The sequence below is a fragment of the Microcaecilia unicolor genome, chromosome 10 (genome assembly GCF_901765095.1).
Source record: "Microcaecilia unicolor chromosome 10, aMicUni1.1, whole genome shotgun sequence".
Classification (NCBI taxonomy): Eukaryota; Metazoa; Chordata; class Amphibia; order Gymnophiona; family Siphonopidae; genus Microcaecilia; species Microcaecilia unicolor.
In genome coordinates, this window is record NC_044040.1 from 109,031,435 (window position 1) to 109,046,171 (window position 14,737).

A 14,737-nucleotide genomic window follows, 5' to 3' on the forward strand; every position below is an offset into this window, starting at 1 on the left:
TCGGCCATCTTTGCAGCCCTCAGTTGGCATCTTAAATCTCCCAGTTGCCCACCAAGAGCTCATTCATTCTGCTCTCAGTACAGGCACTTGCAGAGAAACTCTCCGCCCTTCTAAAGGCCCATGCGGTTGAACCTGTTCCTCCAGGGGAAGAAGGGCAGGTACTTCCTTGTGCAAAAGAAAACAGGGGGGGGGGGGGGATGTGTCTACAAGATGTCATTCAAGTGTCCCCAGAGTTTGTATGCTCTCTTCAACAGTGAACAATTCGATCCAATTTGACTCTGGGACTTCCATTCCAAATTCCTCAGCCACAAAAAGTGCTAACATCAGATGCATCTCTCCTGAGATAGGGAGCTCATGTAGATGGGCTTCATACTCCAAGAGCTTGATCCTCCAAGGAAACAAATCTTCAGATCAACCTCCTGGAGCTTCGAGCAATCTGGAATGATCTAAAGGCTTTCAGGGATCGGCTGTCTCACCAAATTGTTCTTATTGAAATGTATTACACCAACAAGCAAGGGGACACTGGATCTCACCCTCTGTGTCAGGAGGCTGTCCAGATGTGGCTTTAGGCTCATCAACACGCCATGTTCATTCGAGCCATTTCTGCACGAGTGGTCTCTCAATATGGGCATGGCCCACAAGATCTTCCGAGCATGGGGCACCCCCTCGGTGGATCTTTTTTGCCACTGAGATCCAAGTTTCCTCAGTTCTGTTCCCGGCTTTAGGCCCACGGCAGACTAGCGTCAGATGCCATCCTCCTCGATTGGAGGATAGGCCTTTTGTATGCATACCTCTAGTGGGAAGGACTTTGTTGAAACTCAAGCAAGATCGCAGAACCATGATGCTGATCATGCTGTAGTGGCAGCAGCAGGTATTTATTTATTTGTTTGTTTGTTACATTTGTATCTCACATTTTCCCACCTATTTGCAGGCTCAATGTGGCTTACATGGTACCAGAGAGGTGTTCGCAAACTCCGGTGAGAATAAATACAATGTGATGTTGTGGTAAGACAAAGTTCATGTGGCATGGTCAATGGAAGAGTTGTGTTATGTCCATTACGTACTCTACTTATGTTGTGTTGCAGAGTTCAGGCATTTAAGTTGGGTCTGCGGGGTATGCCTTTTCGAATAGGTTAGTCTTCTTCTGAACTTATCCTCCGAAGAACCGTGGAGACTTGAGTATTTTCTGACCCTTATCACATGGAACGAGGAATCAATTCTTCTTCCCATCCTCCTGTCTCTGGCTCTCACAGCTTGGATGTTGAGAGCCTAGAATTTGCTTCCTTGGGTCTTTTGGAGGGTGTCTCTCAAGTCTTGCTGGCTTCCAGGAAAGAGTCCACTAAGAGGTGTTACTCTTTTAAATGGAGGAGGTTTGTTGTCTGGTGTGAGAGCAAGGCCTCAGATCCCTTTACTTGCCCTACACAGACTCTTCTTGAATACCTTCTACACTTATCAGAGACTGGTCTCAAGACCAACTCCATAAGGGTTCACCTTAGTTTAATTAGTGCTTATCACCAACGTGTAGAAGATAAGCCCATCTTGCCTTTAGTTGTTTGCTTCATGAGAGGTTTGCTTTTGTCAAGGCCCCCAGTCAAACCTCCACCAGTGTCATTTGATCTCAACGTCATTCTCACCCAGCTGATGAAAGCTTCTTTTGAGCCACTGAATTCCTGTCATCCAAAGTACTTGACCTGGAAGGTCATTTTCTTGGTGGCTGTTACTTCAGCTCATTGGGTCAGTAAGCTTCGGTCCTTTGTAGTAGGTGCACCTTACACTGAGTTTCATCACAACAGAGTAGTCCTCCGCATGCACCCTAAGTTCTTGCCGAAGGTGGTGTCTGAGTTCCATCTGAACTAGTCGATAGTCTTGCCAACATTCTTTCCCCAACCTCATGCTCATCCTGGCGAAAGCAGTTTGCAAACCGTGGATTGCAAGAGAGCATTGGTCTTTTTCGTAGAGCGGACAAGGCCCCACAGACAGTCCTCCCTGCTTTTTGTTACTTTTTATCCCAACAGGATGGGGGTCGCCATTGGGAAACACACCATTTCAGTTTGACTGGCAGATTGCATTTCCTTATGCCCAGCCTGGGCTGGTCTTAAAGGGTCATATCACAGCTCATAATGTCAGAGCCATGGCTGCGTCGGTAGACCACTTGAGGTCAGCCTTCATTGAAGAAATTTGCAAGTTTGTGACATGGTCTTCAGTCCACACATTCACATCACACTACTGCCTTGAACAGCATACTTGGCACGACATTCAATTTGTGCAGTCAGTGTTGCAGAATCAGTTTGGGGTCTAGAATCTAACTCCACTCTTCTCAACCCATTTTATTCTGTTACAGGCTACGCTATCATTCTGATTGTATATAGTTTCAGGTTAATCTTATGTCCTCGCCGTTTGCAAGGCACAATTGACCGTTGTCTGTTGTTTTGGGTGAGCCTGGATGCTAGAGATTCTCCACATGTGAGAAGATTGAAGCCTTTTTGTTCTTGGAGAAAGCAAAGATACTTGCTTATAGCAGGTATTCTCCGAGGACAGCGGACTTTATATTCTCACCATCCCTCCCACCTTCCCTTGGAGTTTTCTCCTTGGTTATTTTTACTTTATTTATTTTTTTTTTTGCATTAATATTAAAGTGAAGAGACCGCATTTGCACGATGGACAGGAAGAGTGGGAGATATTAATTTGCATTTAGAAAAGGCAGATACCCATCAGAACTTTTTTGTTATTTAAAAGCTTGCATTTATCAGGTTCCAACGCCTAGAATTACGATTTAATAGCCTCTTCCAAGTCCTATGTTTACTCAGATACATCTTTTCCATAGGGTAATTGGTTGTAGGTTCCTTGGTGAAATCACTTTATATATCACTTCAGCATAGGCTGGAGATAGATAAAGAAAATATATCTAAGAGAGTGTCATATTTATCTAGAGGAGTTATTGATCACGTAGCATTTTGGACTCAGTTTGATGAGAGTAATGTGTCTTTGGCGTGTTAAGGCTTTTTTAAAGGTTGGCTAAATCTGAGTAAGGAAATTTTGGATAATTTGGCCCCAAATAAATCTAAAACTAAAACAAGCAGGTCATTGGATAAATGGTTTGATTTTGAGTTCATTGAGTTAAAACGGAAATGTAGGACTCTAGAAAGATTATGGCAAGAACAGCCATCCATTAAGCAAATAGGAGAACAATGAAGGAATACAGGATTTTATTGAAATTTGAGGAAAGTTTATTAATCACAATTAGTTAATAGAAAGTCCTTGGATATGAAGCTACTTTTTACAATACTTACTGATCTCACTAACACAGAATTGTGCATTAATCCAGTAATTATTAAAAGACCTTCCCCTTCTCAGCTAGCTGAATAATTCAGCTCTAAAATTGCAACCATTAGGGATATTTTTAATGCTAACTCAAATTGTGATCCCCCAGTACTATTTCTGTTTCAGTTCCAGCTGATAAAATATGGAAAGAATTTTCATCTATATCCTTGTTTTCAGTAGATGTTTTATATGAAAGTTACACTACTTCCTATTGTATTCTGGACACCTGCCCTCCATATATTATGAAAACAGCTTCTAGTAACATTATGTTGTTACATTGGTTACAGATTTCTCTAGAATTGGGGGATTTTCCTTATTTGGGAGAAATTATTGTTATCCCCATTGTAAAGAATAACAAGTAGCCTAGTAACTTAATTACAAATTATAGGCCAATAGCCTCTATCCCACTTTTTTGTAAGGTTATAGAGGGTGTGGTGACTCTTTAGCTATCTGAATATCTAGAGCCACACAGTGTTTTACATTCCTCACAATCTGGATTTTAGTAACATTTTAGCACCAAGACTGTTGTGGTTCGCTTATTGATAACATTAAAAGACTTTTGTGCGAAGGTAAGAAGGCCTTGGTTATAAGGTTTGACCTGTCCAGTGCCTTTGACTTAGTGAACCATGAAATCCTTCATATTTTGGAAAGAGTAGGAGTGACTGGAAAGGCTTATAACTAGTTTTCTGTTTTTGTTTTTTTTTAAATATTGATCTAATAGGGTAAACCTGGATGGTAATCTATCACAGAAGTAGAGTAATCCTAGTGGTGTTCCACAAGATCCCCTGCTGCCTCCACTACTCCTTTACGTTTATATGCATTCATTAGGTTATGTTATGGAGAATCTAGGTGTTTATTTTTATAGCAATACTGATGACATAAGTTATGGTCAGTGGTGTACTGGTAAATTTTTAACAGCAGGCTCTCTCCCTGCCCTGCTATTTGGAGGGGGGGGGCACAGAAGTGGACTGGGGAGGGAATGCATTACGCTGTCTCTCTCCTTTCCCCCTCATGTCAGAGCTCCCATTAACCCCCATTAAACAACAAATCTTTATCGTCCAAATCAATTGCCATGTTCATAATCTACATTTCAGACCTGATAAATCTACCACCCGGGAATGCTAAAAAAAACCATCCCGTACATTCCTTAATCTTCACTTCCCAAATTGTAAATGTCTGAAATACAAACAAACACATGTGTCAACCTTCTCCTACCTGAGCACACAATTCTGGAATGCGCTGCCACGCAACTTAAAAACGATCTATGAACTAGCTAACTTCCGAATCGGAATCTTCACTAGCAAAAACATTTGCTAGCCCTCGCGCGCCGATGCGCACCGCGCATGCACGGCCGTCTTCCCGCCCGAAACCGGCTCGTGCCGGCCAGTCTTCTTTTGTCCGCGCTCGGTACGGTCGTGTTACGCCGTTTGTGCCCCTTAAGTTGACCTCGCGCGTCTCTTTTGACTTTTCGCAAAAAAAAAAAAAAAGGGATTTCGGAAGAAGACCTTTTCGGTCTTTTTCCCTTTCCTCTATTTCCAGTTTTTGCCCCGTTAAGTTTATTTTCGTCTTCGGGGTAGGCCCTTTTGAGGCCTCGGGTCGAATTTTTTCTCCCCCTCTTTTTGGTGCCTTACGCAATCACGAGTTTTGATCTCACCGGCGTGATTTTTCCGCCCATGTCATCGAAGTCTCCCAGCGGCTTCAAGAAGTGCACCCAGTGCGCCCAGGTAATCTCGCTCACGGATAGGCACGCATCGTGTCTTCAGTGTCTGGGGGCTGGGCACCGCCCGCAGGCCTGTAGTCTGTGCGCCCTTTTACAAAAGCGGACTCAGGTAGCGAGATTGGCCCAGTGGAACGTTTTGTTCTCGGGCTCTTCGTCAGCATCGGCACCGGGAGTATCGAGTGCATCGACGTCGACAGCGTCTAGACCTCCGTCCTCGGCCTCGAGTGCATCGAGGCATCGACCCTCTGCATCGGGGCTGAGACATCGGAAGGCTGCGTCGGCGTCGGTGGTACCGGGACCTCCACTTCTGCTGATGTCGTCGGACGGTGGTGCTTCGACTGGAGTGCAGATGAGGGCTGTCCATTCCCCTGCTGGTGGCGGTGAGCCTTCGGGTGGGTCTCCCCCTACCCTGAGGGCTCCTGCGGTACAGCCCCCCCGAGACCGACCTTCTTCGGCCTCGGCCCCGAGGAAGCGACGGTTGGATTCTACGTCCTCCTCGTCGGTGCCGGGAAGCTCCGGTGACATGCTTCATTCCAAGAAGTCGAAGAAGCATCGACACCGGTCCCCTTCCCGTTTCGGCACCGAGAGCTCTGGGTTGCCGAGGGAGTCGGCACCCAGTAGGCATCGGCACCGAGAGGACCGCTCACCCTCTGTTCAAGAGGTGTTGATGCGCTCCACTATGGACAGCCCGGAACAGCCTCCACGCCCGAAACAGACTCTGACATCGACACCTGCATCGGCTTCCACGTCTTTCTCCACAGCCGCTCTGCACGAGAGTCTCCGGGCCGTCCTTCCAGAGATCCTGGGAGAGCTGTTGCGCCCTTCCCCTCCGGTACCGGGGGTGCTTGCGCCACCAGTACCGTCGAGTGAGGCGCCGCCTGGCCCCTTGCCCGGGATGAGGTCTCCGACATCGGTGCCGCTTGCGGTACTGACTGCGGTCGCCTCCCAGGAAGGCTCCCCGACGACGTCGGCGGAGGGAGCTTCGCCGGTGCGGGCGAGAGAGTCTACCTCTCGACGCTCCCACCGTGGCCGTAGTTCCACGGAGTCAAGCCGGGCACGGCTTCAGACACAGGTCCGTGAACTTGTGTCTGATACCGATGGTGAGGCCTCGTGGGAGGAGGAGGAGTCTGATGGCCTACCTTCTGATCCCACTCCCTCCCCTGAAAGGCAGCTTTCTCCTCCCGAGAGTCTGTCTTTTGCGGCCTTTGTCCGGGAGATGTCTACGGCCATCCCCTTCCCGGTGGTTGTGGAGGACGAGCCCAGGGCTGAGAAGTTTGAGCTCTTGGACTATCCTTCTCCACCTAAGGAAGCGTCCACAGTACCCATGCATCATGTCCTCAAAAAGACATTGCTGGCGAACTGGACCAAGCCATTAAGTAATCCCCACATTCCCAAGAAGATCGAGTCCCGGTACCGGATCCATGGGGACCCAGAGCTGATGCGCACTCATTTGCCTCACAACTCTGGAGTTGTGGATTTGGCGCTAAAGAAGGCTAAGAATTCTAGGGAGCATGCTTCGGCGCCCCCGGGCAAGGACTCTAGAACCTTAGACTCCTTTGGGAGGAAGGCTTACCATTCTTCTATGCTCGTGGCCAAAATCCAGTCTTACCAGCTCTACACGAGCATACACATGCGGAACAATGTGCGGCAGTTGGCGGGCTTGGTGGACAAGCTCCCCCCTGAGCAAGCCAAGCCATTTCAGGAGGTGGTCAGGCAGCTGAAGGTGTGCAGAAAATTCCTGGCCAGAGGGATGTATGACACCTTTGATGTCGCGTCCAGGGCCGCTGCCCAAGGTGTGGTGATGCGCAGACTCTCTTGGCTGCGTGCCTCCGACCTGGAGAATAGGATCCAGCAGCAGATTGCTGACTCGCCTTGCCGTGCGGATAATATTTTTGGAGAGAAAGTCGAACAGGTGGTAGAGCAGCTCCACCAGCGGGATAACGCTTTCGACAAGTTCTCCCGCCGGCAGCCTTCAGCTTCTACCTCTACAGGTAGACGATTTTTGGGGGGAAGGAAGACTGTTCCCTACTCTTCTGGTAAGCGTAGGTACAATCCTCCTTCTCGACAGCCTGCGGCCCAGGCTAAGCCCCAGCGCGCTCGCTCTCGTCAGCAGCGTACACCTCAGCAAGGCCCCTCGGCTCCCCAGCACAAAAGCAAGGGACGAGCTTTTGACTGGCTCCAGCAGAGCATAGCCGACATCCAAGTGTCAGTGCCGGGCAACCTGCCGGTCGGAGGGAGGTTGAAAGTTTTTCACCAAAGGTGACCTCTCTTAACCTCCGATCAGTGGGTTCTCCAAATAGTCTGGCAAGGATACACCCTCAATTTGGCCTCAAAACCTCCAAATTGTCCACCGGGAGCTCAGGTACTTGCAGAGGAACTCTCCGCCCTTCTCAGCGCCAATGCGGTCGAGCCCGTGCCATCCGGGCAGGAAGGGCTGGGATTCTATTCCAGGTACTTCCTTGTGGAAAAGAAAACAGGGGGGATGCATCCCATCTTAGACCTAAGGGCCCTGAACAAATATCTGGTCAAAGAAAAGTTCAGGATGCTTTCCCTGGGCACCCTTCTCCCCATGATTCAGGAAAACGATTGGCTATGCTCTCTGGACTTGAAGGACGCCTACACGCACATCCCGATACTGCCAGCTCACAGACAGTATCTGCGATTTCAGCTGGGCACACGTCACTTCCAGTACTCTGTGCTACCCTTTGGGCTCGCCTTTGCGCCCAGAGTGTTCACGAAGTGCTTGGCTGTGGTAGCAGCGGCACTTCGCAGACTGGGAGTGCATGTGTTCCCTTATATCGACGATTGGCTGGTGAAGAACACATCAGAGGCAGGAGCTCTACAGTCCATGCAGATGACTATTCGCCTCCTGGAGCTATTGGGGTTTGTGATAAATTATACAAAGTCCCATCTTCTCCCAGTGCAGAGACTCGAATTCATAGGAGCTCTGCTGGATTCTCGGACGGCTCGTGCCTATCTCCCAGAGGCGAGAGCCAACAACTTGTTGTCCCTCGTCTCGCGGGTGCGAGCGTCCCAGCAGATCACAGCTCGGCAGATGTTGAGATTGCTGGGCCACATGGCCTCCACAGTTCATGTGACTCCCATGGCCCGCCTTCACATGAGATCTGCTCAATGGACCTTAGCTCCCAGTGGTTTCAGGCTGCTGGGGATCTAGAAGACGTGATCCACCTGTCCACGAGTTTTCTTAAATCCCTGTATTGGTGGACGATTTGGTCCAATTTGACTCTGGGACGTCCTTTCCAAATTCCTCGGCCACAAAAAGTGCTGACTACGGATGCGTCTCTCCTGGGGTGGGGAGCTCATGTCGATGGGCTTCACACCCAAGGAAGCTGGCCCCTCCAGGAACGCGATCTGCAGATCAATCTTCTGGAGTTGCGAGCGGTCTGGAACGTTCTGAAGGCTTTCAGAGATCGGCTGTCCCACCAAATTATCCAAATTCAGACAGACAACCAGGTTGCCGTGTATTACATCAACAAGCAGGGGGGCACCGGATCTCGCCCCCTGTGTCTGGAAGCCGTCAGCATGTGGCTCTGGGCTCGCCGTCACGGCATGGTGCTCCAAGCCACATATCTGGCAGGCGTAAACAACAGTCTGGCCGACAGGTTGAGCAGGATCATGCAATCTCATGAGTGGTCGCTCAACTCCCGAGTGGTGCGACAGATCTTCCAAGCGTGGGGCACCCCCTTGATAGATCTCTTCGCATCTCGAGCCAATCGCAAGGTCCCTTAGTTCTGTTCCAGGCTTCAGGCCCACGGCAGACTGGCATCGGATGCCTTCCTCCTGGACTGGGGGGAAGGTCTACTGTATGCTTATCCTCCCATACCTCTGGTGGGGAAGACTTTGTTGAAACTCAAGCAAGACCGAGGCACCATGATTCTGATTGCTCCCTTTTGGCTGCGTCAGATCTGGTTCCCTCTTCTTCTGGAGTTATCCTCCGAAGAACCGTGGAGATTGGAGTGTTTTCCGACCCTCATCACACAGAACGAAGGGGCGCTTCTGCATCCCAGCCTCCGGTCTCTGGCTCTCACGGCCTGGATGTTGAGAGCGTAGAATTTGCCTCTTTGGGTCTGTCAGAGGGTGTCTCCCATGTCTTGCTTTCTTCCAGAAAAGATTCCATTAAGCGGAGTTACTTCTTTTTATGGAGGAGGTTTGCCGTCTGGTGTGACAGCAAGGCCTTAGATCCTCGCTCCTGTCCTACACAGACCCTGCTTGAATACCTTCTGCACTTGTCTGAGTCTGGTCTCAACTCTGTAAGGGTTCACCTTAGTGCAATCAGTGCATACCATTACCGTGTGGAAGGTAAGCCGATCTCAGGACAGCCTTTAGTTGTTCGCTTCATGAGAGGTTTGCTTTTGTCAAAGCCCCCCGTCAAACCTCCTACAGTGTCATGGGATCTCAATGTCGTTCTCACCCAGCTGATGAAACCTCCTTTTGAGCCACTGAACTCCTGCCATCTGAAGTACTTGACCTGGAAGGTCATTTTCTTGGTGGCAGTTACTTCAGCTCGTAGAGTCAGTGAGCTTCAGGCCCTAGTAGCCCAGGCTCCTTACACCAAATTTTATCATAACAGAGTAGTCCTCCGCACTCACCCTAAGTTCTTGCCGAAGGTTGTGTCGGAATTCCATCTGAACCAGTCAATTGTCTTGCCAACATTCTTTCCCCGTTTTCATTCCTGCCCTGCTGAACGTCAGCTGCACACATTGGACTTCAAGAGAGCATTGGCCTTCTATCTGGAGCGGACACAGCCCAACAGACAGTCCGCCCAATTGTTTGTTTCTTTTGATCCCAACAGGAGGGGAGTGGCTGTGGGGAAACGCACCATATCCAATTGGCTAGCAGATTGCATTTCCTTCACTTACACCCAGGCTGGGCTGGCTCTTGAGGGTCATGTCACGGCTCATAATGTTAGAGCCATGGCAGCGTCGGTAGCCCACTTGAAGTCAGCCACTATTGAAGAGATTTGCAAAGCTGTGACGTGGTCATCTGTCCACACATTCACATCTCATTACTGCCTGCAGCAGGATACCCGACGCGACAGTCGGTTCGGGCAGTCAGTGCTTCAGAATCTGTTCGGGGTTTAGAATCCAACTCCACCCCCCCTAGGCCCATGTTTTATTCTGTTCCAGGCTACACTCTCTGTTAGTTGGATAAGTTGTTAGGTCAATCTCAGTTATGTCCTCGCCGTTGCTAGGCCCAATTGACCATGGTTGTTGTTTTGAGTGAGCCTGGGGGCTAGGGATACCCCATCAGTGAGAACAAGCAGCCTGCTTGTCCTCGGAGAAAGCGAATGCTACATACCTGTAGAAGGTATTCTCCGAGGACAGCAGGCTGATTGTTCTCACAAACCCGCCCGCCTCCCCTTTTGGAGTTGGGTCTTCCCTTCTCTTTGTCTTGCTACATATGAGACTGGCCGGCACGAGCCGGTTTCGGGTGGGAAGACGGCCGCGCATGCGCGATGCGCATCGGCACGCGAGGGCTAGCAAATGTTTTTGCTAATGAAGATTCCGATTGGAGGGGCTGCCGTGGACGTCACCCATCAGTGAGAACAATCAGCCTGCTGTCCTCGGAGAATACCTTCTACAGGTATGTAGCATTCGCTATATATAGTGCACTCCATTTAAGTGCATGTCGAATTAGCGCATGCTCTGTTTAACTGCGTGCTGTACTTCGGTCCCCTTTTTGGCGCCATCTATTTCTATGGGGACAAACTTCGGTTTCTCCGAGGACAAGCAGGCTGCATGTGCGAGTGCCTTCCCACCCACTGCAAGAACACAGTTACTGCAGTTGTTTTTCTAGCTCAGTGAAGGGTGGTCAACATTTTGTCGCGCTCTTCACATCTAGGTCTGAAAAGCTTCTAGAGTGCCTTTCGGCAATTTTTTTCTGCTGTTTTCTTCATGTGCCCATCTTCAGGTTTCCTTGTTCTTCTTCCCTTATTATTTTATTCTATTTTTTCCCACTTTGTAAGTTTCCTTCATTTTTCCCTCATCACTGGGCCATTTTTAGGCCTTGACTTCGGTTGCGTTGTCCCTTGTTTTTTTTTTTTCCTCTGGTGCATTTCTCCTTTTTTGGCACTATTGCGTCGTTTGATTTGACTGCGGAAGTTTTCCATTCCATGTCTATGAACGTTCCCAGTGGCTTTAAGTGTTCTCCCTGGTGTAATCAGACCATGTTTGGCAAGTACACCCGTTCTTGGTGTCTTCACTGAATTGGGTCTGACATTAGCCCTTCTAACTGTGTCCTCTGTCTTTGGATGAAGAAAAGGGACCGGGTGGCTAGAGACGAATCCTCGATGTCAGCATCGATGTCAGCGTTGTCGGCACCAGTATTGAGTGTTGCATTGGGAGCATTAGTACGTATGGCTGCCAGACCTGTGGACATTGGAAGCAGCTGTGTATCAAGTGGGTCTCAACTCCAGCTGCTATGCAGGGTCCCTGGGATCTGACCCCGAGGCAACGTGAGGATTCAATGTAATGCTCCTCGGCAACGAAGGCCAAGAAGCATCATTCTACCTCAGTACCATGGTACTGGGAGGTCTGGAGTGTCAAGGGACTTGGCACCTGAGAAGCGCCAGGAGGACCATTCCTAAGAGGTGCCTGTGCATTGGTCTTCCAGCAGCCAAGACCAGCCTCCCATCACGACACCAGCATTTCTGCAGCCTGTCTCTTAGCTGACACCCCAGCCTTTCCCGGTGTTAGCCCTTAATGAGTGCATCCGGGCCTTGCTCCCTGAGCTGCTAGCTTGGTTCATACAATGGACTGCATCGGCATTGGCCACCTACCCTGCCTCCCGTTGCGGCCCGGCTTGGCTCTCAGCTTGCGGTGCAGCCCCTAATGCTGGTGTTGTGTACAACCCCGGTGTCAACTGCCACCTAAGCTGGGTACTCCCTCGATGTTGGTTGATGCCCTTCTCAAAGTCATGGTTCCTCTAAGTCGAGGCAGGCTCAGTCTCAACCCTCCTATGAGGAGTTTTAGACTGGCACAGACTGGCACAGAGGATCAATCATGGAAGACAGAGGAGGATCAACGATACTTCTCAGGGGAAAAGTCTGTCATCCTTTCCAACCCCACCCCTCCTCTTGAAAGGAGAAAATCTCCCCCTGAGAACCATTCCATTTCCTTTAGAATTGGAGGACAAGCCCAGGGCTAAGATGCTCGAGGTCCTGGACTGCGAGTCTCCTCATAGAGAGACTATGCCTCTGCGCAAGATTCTGCAGTACATTCTTGTTCTGAATTAGGAGTCCCCTCTGTCCCAGTACTGCCCAACAAGATCGATACCATGTACCGAATCCACAGCACACCTGGTTTTGATAAGCCCCAGTTGCCTCATTCCATGCTGGTGGTGGAATCTGCCCTCAAAAGAGCCAGGAGTTCTAGAGACTGTTTCAGCACCCCCAGTCAGAGAAGCTAGAGCCTTGGACTCTTTTAAGAGGACAATGTTTCAGGCCTCTATGCTTGTGTCACATATACAATCATACCAGCTCTTCACAAGTGTCTACTTGTGGGACTCAGCGCGCAAGATGCTAGACTTGACTGGTTGTCTCCCACTGGAGCAGGCCGAGTTAATTCACCAGTTGACCAAGCAGCAAATTCTATGTCGTAAGTTCTTTGCCAGGTGCGCCTATGAAACCTTTGATTTGGCATCTAGGATATCTGCCCAAAGAATAACAATGTTGTTACGTTCTTCACCTGGTTCCAGGCATGCGCGGCTGAATCACTGGCGAGGCGCGGTCCGGCGGAGATAGCCCACTATTCTGGATGTGGTTCTCCAGGATAGGTTGGTTTCTGTTTCCTATTTGTGGCAGCCGTCATCTTGGTTGGATCAATGTCCGCAGCCATCTTGGATAGACCTTATCCTAGGAAGCCATCTTGGTGTTGATTAGCTTCAGGAAGGAAGCCCATATTTGGACGTAGGCATCTCTGCTGATGGGGGCAGCCATCTTGAATCAGCTGCACATGTTTGAGATTGATTCCAACACTATTTAAAGCCCTGCCTTCAGTCCTTCATTGCTTCGGCCTCAATTGTTCGGGGGAGTTGCTGTCAGAGTGCTATTTGCCGACTAACTTCTGTTCCTGTTTTCCTGTGTTCCGGACCCTGGCTTGTTTCTCGGATATTACTTGTTTGCTGCCTGCCTTGACCCTGAACTGATTTTGACTTTTCTTTGCCTGTTCTGGACTGTGTCTGTTTGCTGCCTGCCTGGTCAGCGGCTGTGCAACCCCGCCAGTTCCAGAAGTCCTGGTGGCCACCTGCAGCTGGGAGCTCAACTCCTGGTGAACGGTGGTTGCTTTCAGGTGAAGCTAGGGGGTTGTCTGGCTGCCTGACCGAGTGCGGTGTCACTCCATCTCTGCTGTGCTCAGTCGGGGCACAGGGGCTCACTACTACCGGGTCATAACAAAGGTGCAGACTCTCGTGGCTGCATATCTCTGACTTAGAATCAGCGGTTAAGAACATAAGAATAGCTATTCTGGGTCAGACCAATGGTCCATCTAGCCCAGTATCCTATTTCCCAAACAGTGGCCAAGCCAGGTTACAAGTACCTTGCAAAAACCCAAATCATTCCAATATTCCATACTACAAATCCCAGGGCAAGCAGTTGCTTCCCATGTCTGTCTCAATAGCAGACTATGAAATTTTCCTCCAGAAATTTATCCAAACCTTTTTTAAACACAGATACGCTAACCGCTGTTACCACATCATCCGGCAAAGTGTTCCAGAGCTTAACTATTCGTTGAGTGAAAAAATATTTCCTCCTATTTGTTTTAAAAGTGTTTCCATGTAACTTCCTCGAGTGTCTGCTAGTATTTACTTTTGGAATGAATAAAAAATCGACTTCTACTCATTCTACACCACTCAGGTCTTTGTAGACCTCACTCACATCTCCCCTAATCCGTCTCTTTTCCAAGCTAAAGAGCCCTAACATCTTTAGCCTTTCCTCATATGAGAGGAGTTCCATCATCTTTATCATTTTGGTCACTCTTTGAAACTTTTGTAATTCCGCTGTATCTTTTTTGAGCTAAGGCAACCAGAACTGAGCTCAAGGTGCAGATGCACCCTGGAGCGATACAAAGGCATTATAGTGTTTTCGGTCTTGTTCACCATCCTTTTCCTAATAATTCCTAGTATCCTGTTTGCTTTTTTGGCTGCTGCCGCACACTAAACAGAAGATTTCAGTGTATTATCTACAACGCCACCCAGAACTTTTTCTTGAGAGCTGACCCCCAAGGTGGACCCTAATATCAGGTAACTATGTTTCGGATTATTCTTTCCAATGTGCATCACCTTCATTTGTCCACATGAAATTTCATCTGCCATTTGGATGCTCAGTCTTCCAATTTCATAAGGTCTTCCTGCAATATCTGTCCACACATATTTTAATAACCTTGAATAGTTTTTGTATTATCTGTAAATTTTATCACCTCACTCGTTGTTCCGATTTCCATATCATTTATAAATATGTTAAATTGCACCAGAGCCAATACAGATCCTTGTGTCACTCCACTGTTCACCCTCCTCCATTCAGAGAAATAGCCATTTAACCCTGCCCTCTGTTTTCTGTCCAATAACCAGTTCCTAATCCACACCAGATCCTTGCCTCATATCCCATGACTTTAATTTTCTCAGAAGTCTCTCATGAGGAACTTTATCAAATTTTTTGCTGATAAACAACATCTAGATACA

The 14,737-nt window shown here is 48.8% G+C and overlaps 1 protein-coding gene across 1 annotated transcript in view; it reads left to right on the forward strand.

Moving 5' to 3' along the window:
* Positions 1–14,737, forward strand: part of STAG1 (stromal antigen 1) — a 1,758,022-nt gene that overhangs the window by 793,101 nt on the left and 950,184 nt on the right.